At 37.9% G+C, this 23,445-nt stretch overlaps 1 protein-coding gene across 2 annotated transcripts in view; it reads left to right on the forward strand.

Annotated features, from left to right (window-relative positions):
- The window catches only part of LOC145260623 (uncharacterized), a 304,980-nt gene that overhangs the window by 59,376 nt on the left and 222,159 nt on the right, over nt 1–23,445 (forward strand). For both annotated transcript variants that reach the window (XM_080118934.1, XM_080118935.1), the window contains exon 2: nt 15,424–15,501. The gene's annotated coding sequence lies outside the window, so the exon portion shown is untranslated. The remainder of the gene's footprint in view (nt 1–15,423; nt 15,502–23,445) is intronic.

Raw genomic sequence — 23,445 nt, forward strand, 5'->3', positions numbered from 1 at the left:
ATACAGATATCTGAGTTCAACAAGAGATGTGAAGATGGTCGGAGATTGCATGAAAATATTGATAGCATCCAAGATAAGACGAGTAGTTCAAATAATCCAATTTTTTTTTTTTTAAATTCAATTTTCACTCCAAACAAGGCACAGTGCCACTTTGGAGTAAGGGGCTACTATCGGGAGTATAAGTTGCAGGGGTATGATGAAGCGAGATGAGTAGCAAGATGTCTGTTCACATTACACTTGAACTTCTGCATATCAGTACAGTTGGAAAAGCAGAATCACGGAAGGGAGTTCCAAAGTCTAGCTGTTCTGTGCAAGTAACTATTGGAGCAGAATGCTTTCTTACACCTAGGGATCTCTACTGTGAAGGGGTGGGATTTAGCTGCTTGTCGGGTTTGTCGGGGGTATTCACGTTGAGGGGTACAAGTGATTTCAGTTCGTCAGAGCATTCACTGTTAAAGTACTCGTAGAACAGGCAGAGGGATGCGACATTTCGTCGACGGGACAGAGGCCTAAGCTTAGATGACAGGTCAGGACCTATCAGGTTTGCGACTCTCTTTTGAACCCTGTCAAGGAGTGAGAGACAAGTAGCAGATACACCAGCCCAAATGTGACAACAGTACTCCATACATGAGATACTTTAAGGCATAAGTAGCTTTCTAGCACAGTAGAGAGAGCCCACCTTCTTCGCAGCAGCCTTGGCAATGCTCTCAATGTATTTATTCCAGTTCATGTTCCCTGTAAACGTTAGGCTGAGGAGTTTATAGGAAGTACTTTCGGGTAATGTGTTCTTGGCCATTGCTATTGCTGGTAGTGAAGATTTCTTATAATTATTGAAGGAAACGCCCTTATCTAAAATCTCCCCAAACCATTTCCGATAAATTTAAGTTCAAGTGATTAGCAATGAACTAAAACCTTCTCAAATAGTGAAAGAGCAAAGCTTGAAAAGGTAGTCCACTTAGAACTGCACAGAGCTGTATCTCAGCCACGGAGAAAAAGTCATCTCAACAATGGCCTACACTCTGAAGAGTTTGTAGCCGAAAAACCACCGACTGGAAGATCTACAAGGTGACTTCAGTACATTTCCAGACTTTTTTCGTATAAGCACTTTTATTAATAGTACGCACATGAAACTTTAGTCCCTTTTGAAGTAATCTCCTCCGACTGCAATGCACTTGTTGTACCATTCCAACAACTGCTGGAAGGCTCCATGAAAGTCCTCTTGTGTGAGCGTGTCAGTGACCCTCGTAACAGCCTTCTCGATCTCCTCAATTGTCTCCTAACATCAGCCTCTAAGTTTTTCCTTGAGCTTAGTTAATGACCAAAAGCCACATAAAGCAAGGTCTGGACTATAGGGAGGATGAGGAATTGTCTTGATGCCAATCTTGGTCAAATAGTCTGTGACAAGGATGGAGTTGTTGACTGATGCTTATGCGCAAATCTTCCGCATCTTCAGTTCCTTGCGAATAATTGTGTATACAGTTCCCACACTGACATCAAACCATGCACATATTGACTCTATAAACACACGACGGTCCTTAGCAATAAAATTGTTTATTTTCCCAATGAATTCTAGTGTTCTAATTTCGTTACTCCTCCCTCCCCTCTCATCATTCCTCACAAACTCCCTGCCTTCCTTTAATCTCTTATGCCACTCAAAAACTGATGCTTGATTCATGCAAGATGGCCTAAAAGCAGTCTGAAGCATTCCATACGTTTCTATGGCATTTTTTCAAAGTTTAAAACAGAATTTTATTGCATATCGTTCTTCTAAAGTGTCCTCACGTGCAGATTACATTGTTAAAATTTACCAGCTGTGACAATTGGGCTTTAGTAGGGTGTATTACAATTCCGGCTTTGAACCTGGAATCATAAAAATTGATCAGTCATCTCATAAGATGTAGAGCAATAACATATTGACTTTTCAAGAGTTTACGACAATTGTAAATGTCTGTAAAATCTGGAAACTTGTTTACGGCACCTCGTACAATATTTTTTTCTGTTGCATCGATGAAATCACTTTTCTTTTTTCTTTTTTATCTCCAAGGGATACGACCTCCTGTTGCGCACGCGGGCCTCGTCCATTTGGGTGAATAATTAGAGAGAACAGAGCGATTATTGATCGGCCCGATCGAATCGATATGCGATGATTACCGCCATTTAATAGTGTCTCTACTTATCGATTTTTATCGATTGACGCATTTTTCCGCCCTTATTCTGGGTGGCGGCATTGGGTGATGTTACTAAAAGGTTTTTGGATAAGACATCGAACCAACATTGAAAAAGTTTTCACTGATTCGATGTACTGATTTAAAATAGAAAAAAGAAAAGACTGCCGTAAAGTTTCGCTCTCGCGTTTCCCCTCTTTCGTTACCAATATCTTTCGTTACCAATATCTTTCGTTACCAATATCTTTCGTTACCAATATCTTATATATTTCTTCGTCTCTCTCTTATTTTTCTCTCACGTTTCTCTCTTTTTCTCTCGCATATCCTTGTTTCTCCCGTATTTCCGCCTCTCTTTGTTTTTCTGACATTTTCCTTTCTCTCTCTCTCTTTCTCTCTAGCATTTCTCTCCCTCCTCTCTTACATTCCCTTCTCTTTCAGCAATCTCTTTCTCTCGCACACATATCTCTCTTTCTCTTGCACACATATCTCTCTTTCTCTCTCTCACACGCACTTCTCTCTCACACGCACTTCTCTCTCACACGCACTTCTCTCTCTCTCACACGCACTTCTCTCTCACACGCACTTCTCTCTCACACGCACTTCTCTCTCACACGCACTTCTCTCTCTCTCACACGCACTTCTCTCTCTCTCACACGCACTTCTCTCTCTCTCACACGCACTTCTCTCTCTCACGCACCTCTCTCTCATGCACCTCTGTCTCTCTCTCTCTCATGCACCTCTCTCTCATCTCTCTCTCTCACGCACCTCTCTCTCATCTCTCTCTCACGCACCTCTCTCTCATCTCTCTCGCACCTCTCTCTCTCTCTCTCTCGCACCTCTCTCTCTCTCTCACGCACCTCTCTCTCTCTCTCACGCACCTCTCTCTCTCTCTCACGCACCTCTCTCTCTCTCTCACGCACCTCTCTCTCTCTCACGCACCTCTCTCTCTCACGCACCTCTCTCTCTCTCACGCACCTCTCTCTCTCTCACGCACCTCTCTCTCTCTCACGCACCTCTCTCTCTCTCACGCACCTCTCCCTCTCTCACGCACCTCTCTCTCTCACCCCTCTCCCTCTCACACGCACCCCTCCCTCTCACACGCACCCTCCCTCTCACACGCACCCCTCCCTCTCACACGCACCCCTCCCTCTCACACGCACCCCTCCCTCTCACACGCACCCCTCCCTCTCTCACGCACCCCTCTCTCACACGCACCTCTCTCTCTCTCTCACACGCACCTCTCTCTCACACGCACCTCTCTCTCACACGCACCTCTCTCTCTCTAACACACGCACCTCTCTCTCTCTCTCTCACACACGCACCCCTCTCTCTCTCTCACACACACGCACCCCTCTCTCTCTCTCTCACACACACGCACCCCTCTCTCTCTCTCACACACACGCACCCCTCTCTCTCTCTCACACACACGCACCCCTCTCTCTCTCTCACACACACGCACCCCTCTCTCTCTCTCACACACACGCACCCCTCTCTCTCTCTCACACACACGCACCCCTCTCTCTCTCACACACACGCACCCCTCTCTCTCTCACACACACGCACCCCTCTCTCTCTCACACACACGCACCCCTCTCTCTCTCTCACACACGCACCCCTCTCTCTCTCTCACACACGCACCCCTCTCTCTCTCTCACACACGCACCCCTCTCTCTCTCTCACACACGCACCCCTCTCTCTCTCACACACGCACCCCTCTCTCTCTCTCACACGCACCCCTCTCTCTCTCTCACACACGCACCTCTCTCTCTCTCTCACACACACACACGCACCTCACTCTCTCTCACACGCACCTCTCTCTCTCACACACACACCTCTCTCTCTCTCACACACGCACCTCTCTCTCTCTCACACGCACTTCTCTCTCTCTCTCTCACACGCACTTCTCTCTCTCTCTCTCACACGCACTTCTCTCTCTCTCTCTCACACGCACTTCTCTCTCTCTCTCTCACACGCACTTCTCTCTCTCTCTCACACGCACCTCTCTCTCTCTCTCACACGCACCTCTCTCTCTCTCTCACACGCACCTCTCTCTCTCTCTCACACGCACCTCTCTCTCTCTCTCACACGCACCTCTCTCTCTCTCTCACACGCACCTCTCTCTCTCTCACACGCACCTCTCTCTCACATATTTCTTTCTCTCTCTCACGCACACGCAATTTTCTCTTTCTCACGCACACACATTTCTATCTCACACAAATCTTTCTAATGTATTACATAGTTTTTCACGCATATATGTATAAGAGAGACAGACAGACAGATCTTTCACTTGTGTAAGAATTTCCCGGGCTTTTATTTTATAAAGAAAAAAATAAAGCTTGTAAATTTAGTTCTTATGTTCAACGGAATCGTTTCAACAACTTTGGTGTTCGAAATAAATCGCACGCACACGCGCGCTCGCTTAGTATCTTTTCTGTTTCCATGATGTCATACTCGCAAGCATTACATTCTCTTTTTATTATGCTTATCTTACCAGGTATTACCATTTATTTATTTTTTTTTCATCCCCCGACAGGTATTACCATTTATTTTTTTTTTTGATGCCCCCGACTAAAGTTGAGCTCTGGATGTGTGTGTGACACTATTGCGGAAAATGCCAACATCCACATCTTAGGCGTCGGTCGAAGCTATGCTCGTTGGTCTATTGATCACCTCATCTACCCATCTGCTCCAAGTCGAAACTTGCCTTCGACTCTCTGAAAAGGGGTTGATATGCCGTAAAACAAAAACGACCAACCTAAAGAAGGGGCGCGCTGGGCAGCTTAGTCTGCATTCCCCAGTAGGAAAACAATAAACTCTACCCAAAAGATGGAGAGGTAACGACCTGGGAGTGTAGACTTCCTAGGACTACGTAGAATTGTACCTCAACCCGACAGGTGCAAGGTTATTACATACTAAAAAAAAAAAAAAAAAATGGCCACGTCTCTGTCAGACTGAGAACCACGCAGTTAGTGTCACGTAAGTATTGCTAGATGCGTGCGCGTTTAAAATATCGTGTAATTACGGCCTTTTCATACAATGTCAAAAACAAGCTACGTAAACATAAAACGCGGAATTCTTTCACAATAGCTGAGAAAATCGATAGAAACATCTCCCCCCTCCCCCAACAACAACAAAAGCAATCGGTTGGGGGGGGGGTGACCGTTTACTGATTGAAATGTATTGAAAGAAATCTGGATGATTTGTTTTGTTGAAGAGTTCGCCTTTGAGAGGGACGGCATGAATACTACAAATCCCCCCCCCCTTTTTATTTATTAAGGCGTTCTAGCGTCCCGGAGGATTTGTGAGCCTATCAAACTCCAGTTGAACACACCATTTTCATGATTTTGGGGTACCGGAATCGGAAAAATGGATGCCTATTTTCCGATGACAAAAACGATTCTTTTGTCTTTTTTTATTGTATTTTGTTTAAAGCAAAATCTTACATTGCTCGTAATAATAAAATGATAAATATTTATTGATTTTAAATTATCAATTAAACTAAAATCGATAGATCATCCTCCACAAGTTTATTTTGACGTTTAGGAAAATATCTGCATATTTAACATGTTTTTATGAAAATCGGGGAAAATAAATTCTATAGTTAAATAATTAGAGATTTATAAAAAATCGGAATCGGGAATTTCGTACGAAATCGGTAATTTTATCGGAATTGGGAAAAATATTGGAATCGTCTCATCACCAAAATTTATATCAGTGTTTTTTTCTTTTTTTTTTTGTTAATTATTTAAAGTATAACTCTAAAATATATTATTTTCAACCTGTAATTATTAGATATATAAATACTTAAATCCAAATTTATAATTAGCTTTTAACAAGTATATATATATTAAGTATTACGATTTACTCCAATTAATTAAATCCAATCTGTACTTGTATTTATTTTTTAAATACTCTTATTTACTATAAATTCCATTATTATAATTATATATTTATAAAATTATATATTTATAAAATTTACATCTAAAGATTTAATGCCAATCATATCTGTGCTATTTATTTGCATCATTCTAACTTAATATTTCCCTACCATTCCTTTTTTTTAATCTATAATATAAATCTCGTATGTATGTATAAAACTTTCGACAGAGGCGACGGATTTTCACGAGATTGGTATCATTTTGAAGCTCAACCCTTTGGACGATAAATATCAAAAAATTGGCCAAAAAAAATATTCATTCCTTCAACTTCAACTGGACATTTTTCTTCGGAGAGGGGTCGCTATTTTTACCAATATTTTCGAAAGCCATCCCCTTTTTTCGATTGTTTAGCCTTAATTTAAACTTACGTCATTTCCGGTTTGGAGATAGGCACAACAGTAAACGTCACATTTTTTTCATGTTTTTTTTTTTACTCCTTCACGGTACGGGTTCGAGACTGCCTGCCTACTACCACTTTTTTTTTTTTTTTTTTTTTTTGCTTAACACACACCTGCAAACACCCGGGTAATGCCGGGCATCCAGGCTAGTCTGGCAAAAATCTATTTAAACTGGGCACTTTCCTACAGGGAGGGGTAGCAAAAAATCGTTCCTTCATAAAAATTTAGCCAAATACGCATGCGCAAAAAAACGTTCTTTTTTGAATTAGTTTAAATATAAAAAAAAAACGCCCTAACTTCGCTCACGCAATCATAGACCAGTCGTTATAGTAGAAGCGCTCTTATCTTAAGATTGCACGTTCGAGCCGAGATATTAGATTTTTTTTTTTCGATTTTTAAAGTTTTAATATTGAAACAGGGTTATTTTTGTCATTTTTTTCGTTCGTTTTTTTTTAAAACAGTTTTCCATCACGTTCGCTGTTTTTTTTTTCGAATTTTAAAGAAATTTAAACGTTTAAGCAGGTTTATTTATGCTATTTTTTTTTCGTTCGCTTATTCTTTATTTTGCATCACGTTTGCTGTTTTTTTTGTTGTTGTTTTTTTTTCGATTAAAAAACATTATATTAAAAAATTACAATATTTAAACGGGTTACCTCCCACATACCTCACCTCCGCTAGTTAAATATATGTTCAAAATTTATTATTTTCAACGTATAATTATCACGTATAATTACTTCTATCAATTATTTAACTTAATATTTCAGCCTCCCAAGCCATTTATTTTTCTAAGTTTGAAATTTAATATTCTCTAACGTTTAATTATCAGATTAAAATACTGCAATCGGAAACCTAATTAGCTTGAAACATGTATTTAACTAATCTAATTTAGTGAACGTAAATATATCAACTTTCTATTTCTATTTATTGTCAAATACATCACTCATTTACTATACATTTTTTTTTATTATTATTAGATATATCTGTGAAAGTGTGTGTGTGTCTGTCTGTCTGTCTGTCTGTACATTTCTCTACACAATAACTCTGTCAATTTTAAGTCTACAGACTCGAGATTTGATATACAGGATATTGAGATTTGGCAAAATCCGTTTTCGGCCAAAAATTTGGCTGTTAAGGGGTCAAAGTTCAACGATTTCACCTTTGAGAACTCTACTTAACTCCTCCGCCAATTTTGCTTCTAAAAACTTGAAATCTTAGATATAGGTTCCTTGGACATGGATCTAACTTAATAAATTGATTTGAGCCCAAAACAAGTATTAAGGGCTCATAATAGGGGTCAAAGTTAAAAACAATTGACCTCTGCGGTCTCTACCAAATTACTCAGACAATTTCTGGTCTAAACATTTCTAATTTTACATGCAGAGTATTCAGAGACAAGGCAAGCTTTTTAATCGATTTGGGTCGAAAAGTTGAGTTACCAATATATAGATGTATGTATGTATGTTTGCATGGCTGCCTAAAACTTTCGACATAGGCGACGAATTTTCACAAGATCAGTATCGTTTTGAAGCTCGACCCTTCAGACGACGACTGCCGAAAAATTGGCCAAAAACATTAATTTCTTCACCCTCAACTGGGCATTTTTCTACAGGGAGGGGTCGCTTTTTTTCGTCGATATTTTCGAAAGTTATCCCCCTCTTTTCGATTGTTGCAATTTAAAAACATCTTTCATCTAGCAATTAATGATATAGATCTAAAATTTTCAATGATTTTTTTTAAAGTGCAACAGAATGTACATTACATAAAATAAATCCAAGCTAATTTTTTGATTCAATTTAAATTAAATTTTTATACCTTACTTTGTAAAATTTATAAAAGTGCACTTCGAAGATGAATAAATTTCAAATTGAATCGTGTACCTTTATTTTTAAAGCCTAAGTAAAAACATTTTGTATAACAATTTTCATGCCTTGGATGAAATGCTTTTCTGACTTGTATATATTATTACGTGCATAAAGGGTATACTTATGGACATTAATAAATGAACGTTCGTTTTAATGTAATCTATATATCTATAAAAGTGAACATGTCTGTCTGTGTGTCTGTCTGTCTGTGTACATTTCCCTACGCAATAACTCTGTCAATTTTTAGTCTATAGACTCGAAATTTGAAATACCGGGTACTGAGATTTGGGAAAATCGATGTGACGGGTGTCAGCCAGAAATTTGGCTGTTAAGGGGTCAAATTTCAACGATTTGACCTTTAAGAACTCTACAAAACTCCTCCGACAATTTTGGGTCTAGACACTTGAAATTTTAGATATAGGTTCCTTGAACCTGGATCTAACTTAATAAAGTTATTTGAGCCCGAAACAATAAATTTTAAGGGGTCATAATAGGGGTCAAAGTTTTAAAAAATTAACAATTTTTTTGTTTTTTTTTTTTGCTTTTTTTTTGCACAGCATACACCTCCAAACACCCGAGCAACGCCGGGCACCCCTGCTAGTATATATATATTAAGAACGTTCAATAATTAATTTTTATTTTTGTTTTCCCATTGGATTAATTGCTTCATTTAACTTTACGCTTAATTCTGTTTATTCATAGTTTCTACATTCTGCATATTTGCATAGCATTTAAGATTAAAACGTTCTAGCATATGGAAATGTTCAATGCATGCATGTGTGTGTGTGTGTGTGTGTGTGTGTGCGAAAAGTGTCTACCAAACTCGTCTCAGAATACAACAATAACAAACTTGAAAATTGATATATAGGGTAACTGGTCATATGACTCGCTGTCCGTTTGGTTTTTAATCTGCCAAGGAGTCAAAATGAAAAAAAAAAAACCATTGATCTTGACGTTTATAAGTGGACTTAATTTAGAGCATACGTACATGCACATATTTATCTTGAAGTTGTCCAATTCTTAGCTTTTCTTTTTATTCATCCGGCGATACCTCAGATGGTAACAATGGCTGCTAAAATTTTTAAGGCTGGAGCGCTTGCTGTTTTGGTTTCGATTCAAGTTGATGGCACCAAAGTCATTATTTTTTTTTAACTTTCGAAATCATTATTATATATATTGGGTACAATATAATAATAATAATCAATAGAGAATTTACTCTATAAATAATAATTTTTTTTTTACACGGTGGTCACCGCTTATCAAGGCCCGGAAGCCACTCAGGGATAAGGGTTATCTGCATGAAATCTGCACGAATTAAAATATATTTAAGCATATTTAACGACCGGGCAACGCCGGGTGGCATGCTAGTGTGTAGACAAGAGTGCTTCGAACTTGCTGTCAAAGAAACGACGGCGAAATGTTGGAGGACTTTGTCGAGAGAGTTAAAAGTTATGCGTTGTGAACAATTCATGTCTGTTTTTAATGTTATTGTTGAAGCATATCGCCTCAGGAAGTGTCCAGTGCAATGAACACATGCACATGAATGTAACCATATGCACTCAAGTATGCATTAATTACCGCATGAAAAAAGCATTTATTAATGATTGCATTTATACGATGTTTCTACGATCATTAGATTAGTAATTGATTTATGTATAAATTACTTATCCACAGAAATGTGCTTTGCCGTATTGCGGCTCGTCAGTGTTACTGACTAGGACAGGATTCAAACCCCGTGTCATTAAGCCTTTAATCGGCTACGATAACCGAACCCTCACGAAGAACTTGTCTGAAATTACTCGTGCGTGCTAACGCTGATCAATTTATGTCCTATTTTTGTTAGCTTTGTAGCGATATTTTTTTTTTGTTTGGCATTAATTAGCTCCTCTAGAGAATTGTTTGGTATTAATTGGCTCCCCTAGAGAATTGTTTTGCATTAATTAGCTCCCCTAGAGAATTGTTTGGCATTAATTGGCTCCCCTAGAGAATTGTTTTGCATTAATTGGCTCACCTTGAGAATTGTTTTGCATTAATTGGCTCCCCTAGAGAATTGTTTTGCATTAATTGGCTCCCCTAGAGATTTGTTTGGAATTAATTAGCTCCCCTAGAGAATTGTTTGGCATTAATTAGCTCCCCTAGAGAATTGTTTGGCATTAATTAGCTCCCCTAGAGAATTGTTTGGCATTAATTGGTTCCCCTAGAGAATTATTTGGTATTAATTAGCTCCCCTAGAGAATTGTTTGGTGTTAATTGGCTCCCCTAGAGAATTATTTGGTATTAATTAGCTCCCCTAGAGAATTGTTTGGTATTAATTAGCTCCCCTAGAGAATTGTTTGGTGTTAATTGGCTCCCCTAGAGATTTGTTTGGAATTAATTAGCTCCCCTAGAGAATTGTTTGGCATTAATTAGCTCCCCTAGAGAATTGTTTGGCATTAATTAGCTCCCCTAGAGAATTGTTTGGCATTAATTGGTTCCCCTAGAGAATTATTTGGTATTAATTAGCTCCCCTAGAGAATTGCTTTGTATTAATTGCCCCCTCCCCTCTAGAGAATTGTTTGGTATTAATTGGCTCCTCTAGAGAATTGTTTGGTATTAATTGGCTCCTCTAGAGAATTGTTTGGTATTAATTGGCTCCTCTAGAGAATTGTTTGGTATTAATTGGCTCCTCTAGAGAATTGTTTGGTATTAACTGGCTTCCCTTGAGAATTGTTTGGTATTAATTGGCTCCCCTAGAGAATTGTTTGGTGTTAATTGGCTCCCCTAGAGAATTGTTTGGTATTAATTGGCTCCCCTAGAGAATTGTTTGGTATTAATTGGCTCCCCTAGAGAATTGTTTGGTATTAATTGGCTCCCCTAGAGAATTGTTTGGTATTAATTGGCTCCCCTAGAGAATTGTTTGGTATTAATTGGCTCCCCTAGAGAATTGTTTGGTATTAATTGGTTCCCCTAGAGAATTGTTTGGTATTAATTGGCTCCCCTAGAGAATTGTTTGATATTAATTTGCTCCTCTAGAGAATTGTTTGGTATTAATTGGCTCCTCTAGAGAATTGTTTGGTATTAATTGGCTCCCCTAGAGAATTGTTTGGTATTAATTGGCTCCCCTAGAGAATTGTTTGGTATTAATTGGCTCCCCTGGAGAATTGTTTGGTATTAATTGGCTCAACAATCTCAAACTGCCAAACTAACCAAAAATAACGAAATTGACGTTCTTATTTGGCCCAGTCAGTCTGCAGACCTTAAACCTAATGAAAATTTGGGGAAAATATTGAATATCAATGTTCACGAGAAGAATCCACAAAATATTCCAAAACTAGAAAAGTTCTGCAAAGAAGAATGATGCAAAATACCTGCATATCTTTGCAAAAAAAATGTGTGCAACTATAGAAAGCGATTGGAAGCTGTTGAACGCAACAAAGGTTCTGCAACCAAATATTAAATCAATATATGCAATACTTTTGTGTTTGTTAATTTATATTTTTCCTTAAATATAAACTTTTCTTTGATTTTGCAATTACTACCCAAAATATAAGTTAGAATAATAGGAATATACTGACCAACTTTTAAGTAAAATCTCGAACCCTAATTAAAGTTATGAAGAAAAATGTAATTTATCCAATACTTTTGCATTACACTATATGTTACATGATAAGGACTGTCCCCTTTTCATGTAAGTATAAAAATAAAGAGATTCAGTTAAAATGAAAATAAAATGAGAATCGAACCCGGGAGATAAGTTTTAAAGAACAATAGGTTTAAATGGAATGTCCAGTAAATTGTTAATTCTGATGAAATAAATAATAAATAAACTATTCAATTGTTAGAAAGAATGTGGATAATAAAATATGGGTTAAATAAATTAGATATGTAGGTTGAATTCCTTTGTGAAAACAACAAAGGAAAAAATGGGAAATCAGAATATTCGGAAACGTGCAGGTCGCACATGTTGATGGCACGTGAATTGTGGTCACGTTGGCTGGACATGCATGGATTTCTCAATATAGGAAGTGAGAGTTAGTGAGAAGTCTGAGAGAGTCAGAGTCAGACGATAGTCTGGGTCCAGACATGGGTTTCAATCGTCTAGAAGCGAGACGGTCACTTTTGAAACATTAGAATGTGAACCTTTGAATTCCTGAACGCAAAGCCACCAACCAGTTAAGTGGAAGAATACATGCTCATCATGTGTTTTTATAACTGCCGTCTCCTGTGTCCATCATTACATGAAAAAGGTATTGTCTATTTATGTGTACAAACTATTTGAAATTCATCATCTAAAAAATATATGTGTTAGAAACTATATGTGTCTATTTATGTTATACAAACACTCCTGTTCATACACCTGTCAAAGCATAAATGCCAACCTGTCAATCCATCGGCATAAATGCCAACCTATCGGTCTGTCCATCTAGATATGAAAACACCTTCTCAAAATGTATTTATATGCAATCTCGCTCATTCATAAACATAAAGTAAGGATTTATTATAATATATATATATATATATATATATATATATATATATATATATATATATATCTCATAATTTAGGAATTTCAAATTTGTGATTTGAAAAAGTTAAATTTCAAATATAGAAATTTTATTGTATGCAAGACAAAGAAAAAAGTATAGTAAAATATATTTCCATGAGTTTTCCATGTTTATACATCTCTTCAGAGGAAAAATATTAGCAAATATTATAAAAGGTTTGCACCTAATTTGCTAAGGGTAATAAACATAGAAAATTATAGTTAAATGTTAAAGTTTTTAAATCATTTTAGTTACACAGAATAAGGCAAATTGGATATTACTGCAGCAAAAAAAAAAGGATATTGAACTTTTATATGGCGGAACGATGTCTTAAAACTTTTATTGAAAAAATCAATTCAGGTAACTTCTGCTTATGTAGCAGAGCTGACACCTATTCAATGTAGCCACCTTCATCCTCAATCGCCGTCTCAATATGGGTTCAAAACTGAGAACATGCTTTTTTCCACAAGCGTCGGCGGGAACTTGGCGAATACTTGGAGGATGGCGGTGATCAGGCTGACTTTGGTGGTGTGGGAGCTCATGTTGGTTCTCGACGTATGACCAAGTGAAGTAGACCAGCAAGTTCAGGTCGGGAGAGGAGGGGGGCAGTAAAAGAAAAGTACCAGGTCGTAGCACCCCTTCTGAAGCCAAGCCTGGACTAGCACTGAGTCCTGCTGCCCTATCTAGGGTCTGCCAGCAGCCACTTGCTGATTGCACCAGGGGATCACCACACTCTTCAGCACATCCAGGTACACTTTGCTGTTGACTTTTAATCCAACTTCGAAGATGTGAGGTGGCATGACTTGACTCTCACTTGAAACCACACCAAAGACCATAAACGTGGCCGGAAACTTTTCATCACTTTGGGCACATCTCTTCTATTTGTAGCAATCCAGTAATGCATTTTGAGGGTGCTGGCAATGGCCCTGTTTTCAAAACTTGAATCAATAGAGAGCATGACTTGTACAACGGTGCATCTCCAATCTCGCTCATTGAACATTGTGTCACTTTCAGACATGATAAAGATCCTTACGCTCAAGTGGCAGCAAGCCTTGTTCGAGGTGAAAAAAAAGTTTAAAATCTATCTCTTTATAACATAAAAGGAACTTTGTGTGTGTGAGTTCGTTCTCTATGGATTCCAAAACGGCTGGGACGATTTTTATGAAATTTCACACAAATGTACTTTATGTATCTGGCGGTGTTCTTAGATAGGTTTTGCATCGGAATGTCTTTGATAAGTATTGATAATTGAAAAAATCCAATAAAAGAAGAAACAGGCGATTTTGACTAAAGTTAACGCCCTATACAGCCTAACATCACAAGCGCATTTGAGAAGTTTTCTTATTGCACAAGCAGAAAGGCCTGGCATATAAAATCAACAGTACATTTTTTTTTATGTAACAGGGGTGCATTCGATATAAATATTCCTGTTTAAAACACAATTGAACCATGATACATGACGTTTGTGTTTTAAACTTAAATTCAAGACTTGATATATAAAAATAATTTTATAAAATCAACAGTAAGTTCTCTACAGTGCAATGTAAACTATAATATATTTTGGATGGAGTCACTGCGATAGGCATGTGAACCTTTCTCCTGATGTAGCACGATGGGTCCTCAACAAGAGCAGGCAATCAATCAATTTGATTGAAAAATGGGCGGTTTCACCAATTTCAATGACAAAGTATGTGAGGGTGAAACATTTGTTGATCATCATTCAGTTCCGGGCAACGTCGGATCTCCTTGTTAGTAAAAATAAATACTACGCTAAACTGATTTTTCTTTTTTTAAATGTCGCTTGTCAGTTTTGGATTTCAACACCGGAAGCTGTTGCCAAGTAGACTCTTACTGTTTAACCCTCTTATCTTCTATAATATAAATCTCATCTGTCTGTTTAAATGTATGTATGTATGTATGTATGTATGGATGTTTGTTTCTCAAAAACTTTCGACAAAGGCGACGGATTCTGACAAGATAGGTATCATTTTGAAGCTTGACGTCTCGGATGACAAATATCGAAAAATTGGCCCAAAACATTAATTCCTTCACCCTAAACTCAGCCGTTTTGTACAAGGAGGGGTTGATTTTTTTTTCGCCAACATTTTAACAAGTCATCGTCACCGTTTGATTGATCTGTTAATTTGAACATTTTTGACTTCCAATCATGCCATGGAAACATCGGCTAAGACGTCATATTTTCTTTCACTTTCTTTTCCGCCTTCGCGACACGGGTTCGGAGTTCGAACCTACCTGCCTGCTTACTACCACTTTTTATTTATTTATTTGTTTATCTTTAACACCTCTCTTCACCCTGGCTGCCTACTGTTGTTTTGATTCCCTCCACACGCTACATTTTTTTTTTTTTTTTAACACCTCCCCACATTCACGGATTCGAGGAGCCTGCCTACTAGCACTTTAAAAATTTTTTTTTTTTTTATCAATATACACCTCCAAACACCCGGGCAACGCCCAGGCTAGTTTATTATATTGTAAGTAATGCATTTTGTAAGAACTATTCTCCTTTTTTGTTACAGATGAATTTTGATGTCACAATGAAACTGACCTCAAACGACGGAACCACAATTTACCATTTATAAGGAATCTTCAAGAAGGTAAGTCTTTTAGCTATAAAAATTTACAACATAGCAGCAATTTTACTTGGGATACCGGTTCGTATTAAAGTGTAGTATTTATGCGCAAATTTGGTTCTATCTTTTCTGGTGCAGCCAAAATTAGTGGCGGATTGGTTATGGTCAAGATTATCTGCTATTTTTAACTTCCGGTTTCTAATCCACATCCGTTCATTACTCAGAAGTCACCATATCTTACATCATTTCCTTTCGCATTACGTAAAAGCTCACCCACATTTCCTCATATAAAGAATGGCTTTCTTGTCGGCTGAACCATGTGTAATTATTAGGGCTGTAACAACAGAATATTCTTTTCATTCTTTTAACTTGAGTATATATCCGACACAGACAACCGAGAACCACATCAGTCTATATAAAAACATGAGATATTAATGGATATATACTCAAAAGTCAAAACCATGAAAAGAATATGCTGTTGTCACAGTTCTAATAATTATCTAGCAAAATGAAGAACAAAAAACCGGAACAATCTCCACAAAAGGAAGGAAGAAATAGAGAGAAAAATTGGAGAGGCCTTAGAGCTGAGACGCTATCGACGACGCAACCTCGCACCCACATATGCGGTTCCCGTGACCGGACGTTTCACACGGAAAGAGGACTATGCCAGCATCAAGGGATGAAGCATCGATGCCCCAACTACTCATCATCAAGATGATGAATTGGTGGAGATGTGAAATATCAGGGACTGTTTTAGATGAGCTTGCTTGCCATAAGTCGTTCTGTACACCCACACACATTATACCGACCGGTTATATTAAAGGTTTTAATTCTATTAAGGGATGCCAAATGGAAATAGTTTTGCCTCCTATTATAACCAGTGTACGTGGCAAAATAATACACACTGTTATTTTGTCCTGTTTGATTTTTACGCTTTTGTTTTTTTTTGTTTTTTGTTTTTTTTTTTTTTTGAAATATTACCAGTCCTACCAACAAATCTTTTTGATTTGGTTATAGTCAGCTAACGTACTTCCTAATTATCTAAAAATGGTAGGATCCTTCTACCGCTCCAGAAGATATCTCACACCCCTGATGCAATTCTCTATCTGTATAAAAGCCAAATACGTCCAAGGATGGAATACTGCTGCCACATCTGGGCAGGAGCTGCTAAAAACAGCCTATCCTGCCTTGACAGAGTACAAAATAGGCTTTGTGGTTTAGTGGGTGATGCCCTTTTCTCTTCCCTCCAACCTCTCTCCCACAGGAGAGACGTTGCGAACCTGTCTTTGTTTTATCGTTACTGCCATGGCAGGGGGTCGTCTGAACTTCAATCTCTGGCCCCCCCCCTCGCCAATCTTTCCTGAAAAACACCCGTCTAGCTGAAACCACAGTCAAAAATTTTCCCCACTCCTTATCTGTGCCAAAATCAAAACGTAGATTCCATGAACAAAGCTTCTTTCTTAGAAGTGCACGACTATGGAACTCTGTTCCGGTTGCCTGTTTCCCACCTGACTACAACCTGGATATCTTCAAGTCTAATGTGAACAAATTCCTGATGAACTGCCTCCTTAAGTAAGTCACTTTATCAGATCTCCCAAACTAACGTACTGTACACACAATAACCCTTATCCCCGAGGGGCTTCCGGGCCTTGATAAGTGGAGACTACCTTGTAAAAAAAAAAAAAAAAAAAAATTCGAAAAAAGTTTCGACAGAGGCGATAGTTTTTCATGAGATTGGTATCATTTTGAAGCTTGACCCTTCGGATGAAAATTATCGAAAAAAATTGGCGAAAAACATTAATTCCTTCACCCTCAACTGGACACTTTTCTACAGGGAAGGGTTGCTTTCTTTCGCCGATATTTTCGAAAGTCATTGCCTCTTTTTGATTGTCTAGCCTTAATTTAAACCTACGTCACTTTCGGATGGGCGATGGGCGAAACAGCTAATGCGTCACGTTTTTTTTTTTTTTTTATTTTATTTTCCTCCTTCGCAGTATAGGTTCGAGCCTACTTTCCTACTACCACTTTTTTTTGTTGCTCAACGTACACCAACAAACACCCAGGCAATGCTGGGCACCCAGGCTAATCTATATATATAAAAGCGACAATGTATGTTCGCTTTTTGTGTATGTCCAAGAAAGGCTTTTTTCAGAGAAGCGGTCGGTCGCCTAACAACTTAAAACTTTTTATATCACATATAAATCGTAATATCTCACAGTTAACAACGAAGCTCGCCTGTCTATTTAATTTGCTCGATTTCGGGAAGATAAATATTCAACATTTGTCGCTCGCCGCATGTGGGTTAGTCTTTTTCCTATAACATCTTGAGGGGGGGGGGAAGCGTTCATCAGTAAATGAAATTACCATCCCGCAGTCAAACTTGACCTCATTAACTCATTAAAACGGGCACCTGCAAAATCCAAGTAATTAAATAAATTCAAACGTGTTTCCGTTCGCATCTCGCGGTGGGGCAATGGTTAATTAACGTCGCACGTTTTTTTTTTTTTTTTTTTTTTTTTTTCACACTTTAATTTACAACTTTGCCTCAACGATTCGGGTTCGATCCTCATACTTACTTTTTTTTACCCACCGCCACCCCCCCCTCGCTAGTCTATAACATAAATCTCACCTGTCTGTTTAAATGTGTGGATGTATGTCTGTTTAAAACTTTCGACAGTGGCAACTGATTCTCACGAGATCAATATCATTTTGAAACTCGACACTTCGGACAACAAATATCGAAAAATTGGCTAAAAACATTAATTCCTTCACCCTCAACTGGGCACTTTTCTACAGGGAGGAGGTCGCTTTTTTTTTTCGCTGATATTTTCGAAAGTCATCCCTTCTTTTCGATTATCTAGCCTTAATTTAAACCAACGTCACTTCTGGTTTGGCGATGGATGCAATAGCAAACACGTCACTTTTTTTTTTTTTCACTTTCTTTTCTCCTTCACGGTACGGGTTCGAGTCTGCTTGCCTACCACAACTGTTTTTGTTTGTTTTTTTTTGTTTTGTTTTTTTGCTCAACACCCACCTCAAAACACCCGGGCAATGCCGGGCACCCAGGCTAGTCTATATATATAAAAGCGAAAATGTATGTATGTATGTGTGTTCGCTTTTTCTGTTTGTCTACAAAAGACTTTTTTCAGAGAAGCGGTCGCTCGCTTCACAACTTTTTAAAACTTTTTATATCACATATAAATCGTAATATCTCACAGTTAACAACGAAGCTTGCCTGTCTATTTAATTTGCTCGATTTCGGGAAGATAAATATTCAACATTTGTCGCTCGCCGCATGTGGGTTAGTCTTTTTCCTATAACATCTTGGGAAAATAAAAATCCCGCAGTCAAACTTGACCTCATTAACTCATTAAAACGGGCACCTGAAAAATCCAAGTAATTAAATAAATTCAAACGTGTTTCCGTAAGCATCTCGCGGTGGGGCAATGGTTAACGTCGCACGTCTTTTTTTTTTTCACACTTTAATTTACAACTTTGCCTCAACGGTTCGGGTTCGATGCTCATACTTACAGAAAACAACAATTGCTAACTCGTTTAATTGCGGTTTTATGACCCATACTCGTAGTATTAACTACATGTATATATTAATAGGAGACCGTGTGTGTTATTTATTTTGTGTGTCACGCTTATATCCGAGTGACTGTCGTTTAATTGTTACTAGCCTTGCCGGGGTGTTATTTTGTTTTTATTATTATTATTATTATTATTCAATTTTCACCTCAAAGTGGCACTGTGCCTTGTTTGAGGGGAAAATTGAATAATAATGATAATGATGATGATGATGATGATAATAATAATAAAACAAAATAACACCCCGGCAAGGCCCGGATACACCCCCCTCCCGCTAATAACAATTAAACGACAATCACTCGGATATAAGCGTACACACAAAATAAATAACACACGCGCTCTCCTATTAATATATACATGTAGTTAATACTGCGAGTATTATGGGTCATAAAACGGCAATCAAATGAGTTAGCAATTGTTGTTTTCGGCTTTTTGCCCACACCCATCCATTCACGAGGCCGCAGAGCAGTTTGACCTAATTTCAGTCTAAATAGGTCGTTCGCGAAACAATGTTCTTTTGGATTTGTGTCCGTCAGGTTAGGTGCAGCCTGAAGCTAGGGAGTTTAAACGCGCCAGTTCGACAAGTGCTGCGTTAACTGGACGGATTATCCCCTTTTCTTTTACCTTTGTTTTTTTTTTTCTTTCCTTTCGTTCTGAGAAACTCCAAATAACGCGACGTCAATGTTTCGTAGTACATCGAGTAGCTAGTTATTTGTCTCGTCACGAGAGCAGAGTTCCTATTTATTTTGCCTTCCCGCGAGAGCAGAATTAGACACCAGGGTGGTTTTTTGATGTGGAGGAAAGGAACAAAAATAAAATTTGTCTCCCTCATGAAGGATTTCTCCTCCACTAACCGAGAACAAAAAATTGAAGCGTAGCATCAGAACAAATACTACACTTTGATCTGGGCCTGAAGGCCAAGAAATCTCTTATGGTGTTGAGTTGCACACACACACACACACACAAAAGAAAAAAATACACAAAAGGTCTGTTGTATGTGAGTGGGGGAAATACCCTTTCCTTTAAAGGGTCACTCTGGATTAAGACAAAAGTAAAAATTTCCAGAGTCTAGAAGGATTTCTGTAATACAGGGTGACACCCCCCCCAAAAAAACGGGCCCCAATTTTAATTAGGTCCCGTTTCTTAGTGTTTTGTTCTAATGAAATGAAACTTTTGTCATAACTAGTTTATTATATTCAAAACATCACATCAGAACACTAGGGTCGTTGGCCTTTTTTTCTCCGTTCTACAGCATATGTTCTAGATGGCCTCCATTTAGCTTTTGTTTTTTTTTTTGGGGGGGGGGTACCCTGTAGACCCGGTGACGCTGGGTTAGCAGTCGTATCTATGTGCAAATGACCACGCCGGTTGTGCGATGTGACAGGAGAGATAAAAAAAAGAACACGCATGTTCAGAGAAGAGGTATTCAAAACGTAGATGATTTGAGATGTGTTCGAGACACGAGAGAGAGGAAATAGACGTGTCCCACACCTGGCATGAGAACGACAGGGAAACATGTGTCCTAAACATGGCCGGATAAAGACAGAGTACTACGTGTTTGACTCGGCAGCTTTGTTAAGCAGATTTGTTTAACGAGAAGACTTGTGAACAATAAACAAGGCGTTATTCTGAAAGTGAAAATGTGTTTTATTGAAAAAAAAAAAAAGTGAGTCAATTTTTTTCTCCTTGCGACTGTCTGTATACAACGTGTTGGTCCCGAGTGTGGACACGTAACGACGACGTTACATTTCTTTATTGACTGACGACAGAAGAGATCTGGTCGATGTTAGGGTTTTTATCCAGAATCTCCCCCGTCCCCATATTAACAAACAAAAAGAAAATTATTTTTGATCTATTAATAGGAATTCGAGCGCATTACAGCATAAATCTGGCTGAAACCACTGTCAGTAGTTTTCCCCATTCTTTATCTGTGCCTAAATCAAAATGTAGATTCCATGAACAAAGTTTCTTTCTTAGAAGTGCACGCCTGTAGAATTCTCTTCCGTTTGTCTGTTTCCCATCTGACTTAAACTTGGATGCCTTCAAGTCCAACATAAACAAATTCCTGATGAATCGCCCCCTTAAGTAAGACACTTTATCAAATCTCCAATACTAACTATTACTACAATACTATCCCATTTATTACTGTACACGCAATAACCCTTATCCCCGAGTGGCTTCCTGGCCTTAAGTGGTGACCTCCATGTAAAAAAAAAAAAATATATATATATATATATATTTTTCAAAATGGCGGACGAGACGGCCACTTTTTGAATATTCATATTCTGAGTTATAAAATTTGATTTCCTTATTATATTTAATAATAAAACTAGTTGATCAATGCATATGATTTTTGGAATACGATTTTTTTTTGCATCATTGGTATGTATATCATATCATACAGATTTTTCTGCTTGTTTTTTAATTTATAGGAACTCTGGACAAAAACCGATTTTATTGACAAAGATATCATTTCGTTATAATCATTGAATTAGTGTTGTACATATCTAAATATTTGTTTATAAGAAACTAGCAGGGGTACTCGGCGTTGCCCGGGTGTTTGGAGGTGTGTATGTAGGAGAGGGTTTATTTGTTTATAAGAAATTAATAACGAGAGAAACGTGGGGTATGTGAAATTAAAAATGCTCCCGGGCGACTATAAGAGTAATTACTAAAGAAACACAGTAAAATAACTATAAATCAAAAGTATACATTTCTGTTAATCCATTTTCATCCCGGAGGAGATACAATTTGAAAAAATGGAGACGGACAGACATACAGAGTTTTATGAATTAGAATTTTAAAATATATGCAGTAGAACCCCGTGATACGGTGATCCTAGGATACTTTTTTTTCAGGTTACGATGTGGAATACGGTGTTGTGGTACATGTGCAGTTTAAGTAAAAAAAAAGGTTATATTGTGCGTATCCGTTATGGAATGAAATTCTCCCATAAAAAGAAAAAATCACTTAATTTCATAAAGTAGTTTTTTTTTTTTTTTAATTTTTTTTATTTTTTACAGCGGAGAAACAATTTATGATACCGAACAAAGGATTCGATTTTTAGGAAGAAAAGCTAGTATTAAAGATGGGGAGGGAGTGTCGGCGCTTTAAACTGAGTTATCTTCCCTTGGCGTGTTCAAAAATTCAAAGATGGCTACCTTCAACGCGCTGCTATAAAAACGTTTTTCCGCTGTTAAAAAAAAAACAAAAAAAAAAAAACTACTCAATCAAATTAAGTGAAAAAAAATTTTTTTTTTTCGGAGATCTTCAGTCCATAACGGATACGTACAATATAACCTGTTTTTCAATATTTTAATTTTTTTAATGTCTTGATTAAATTATACAAATACCGATGTCTTTTCCGACCCCCTGATTACAGTATTTGCCCCACCTAGCGATGTTATTTTCAATGTTATTTGATTATATACATGTGTATTATATACTGTACTGTATTTTGTTACTAATATTTTATGCTGTATTCCAGTGTTCTACTCTAGTTTAGTCATGTCAAACCCAAAGTCCCCTCAGGGCCATATAAGTCGATTTGCATTGTCATAGGAGGCTACAAAGTTGAACACATTAAAAAAGTTTGTTTTTTGTTTGTTTTTTGTTACGTAGGAGTCACCACTTATCAAGGCCCGGAGGTCACTCGAGGATAAGGGTTATTGAATGTACATTAATCAATAATATAATATAGTTATTAATGGAAATTTGGTAGATTGGCAGTTCATCAAGAATTTGTTTATGTTGGACTTGAAGAGAATCAAGTTATAGTCAGATGGAAAACAGGCAAACGAAAGAGAATTCCACAGGCGTGCACTCGTGCAGTTCTAAGAAAGAAGCTTTGTTCATGGAATCTACGTTTTGATTTAGGTACAGTTAAAGAGTGAGGAAAATTATTGACAGTGGTTTCAGCTAGACGAGTGTTTTTCGTGGAAGATTGGCGAGTAGAGACCAGAAATCGGAGCTCAGACGAGCACTTGCCATGATAAAACAAAGACAGGCTCGCAACGTCCCTTCTGTGGGAAAGAGGTTGCAGGGAAAAGAACCCCCCCCACTAAGCTACGGAGTGTATTTTGTATTCTGTCAAGGCAGGATAAGTTGCTTCTAGCAGCTCCTGGCCAGATGTGGAAACAGTACTCCATCCTTGCTATTTTATTTTCTCATTATTTAAAAATATACGAACAAATTCAATAGTGTACGTGGTTTTTACCTTATTTTTAAAGAGATAATCCTCAAAATCTAATTTATAAAACTCAAAATGTCTGTCTGTCTGTCTCCATATTTTCAAACTCTATCTCTCCCGAAACTAAAAGTCGCAGAGTGGCGCTGTGGACTTCAAATGATTGAATTTTTTATGGACTGTTTTTTTTT

The sequence above is a fragment of the Euprymna scolopes genome, chromosome 36 (assembly GCF_053919585.1).
Source record: "Euprymna scolopes isolate OS-2025 chromosome 36, ASM5391958v1, whole genome shotgun sequence".
Taxonomy (NCBI): domain Eukaryota; kingdom Metazoa; phylum Mollusca; class Cephalopoda; order Sepiida; family Sepiolidae; genus Euprymna; species Euprymna scolopes.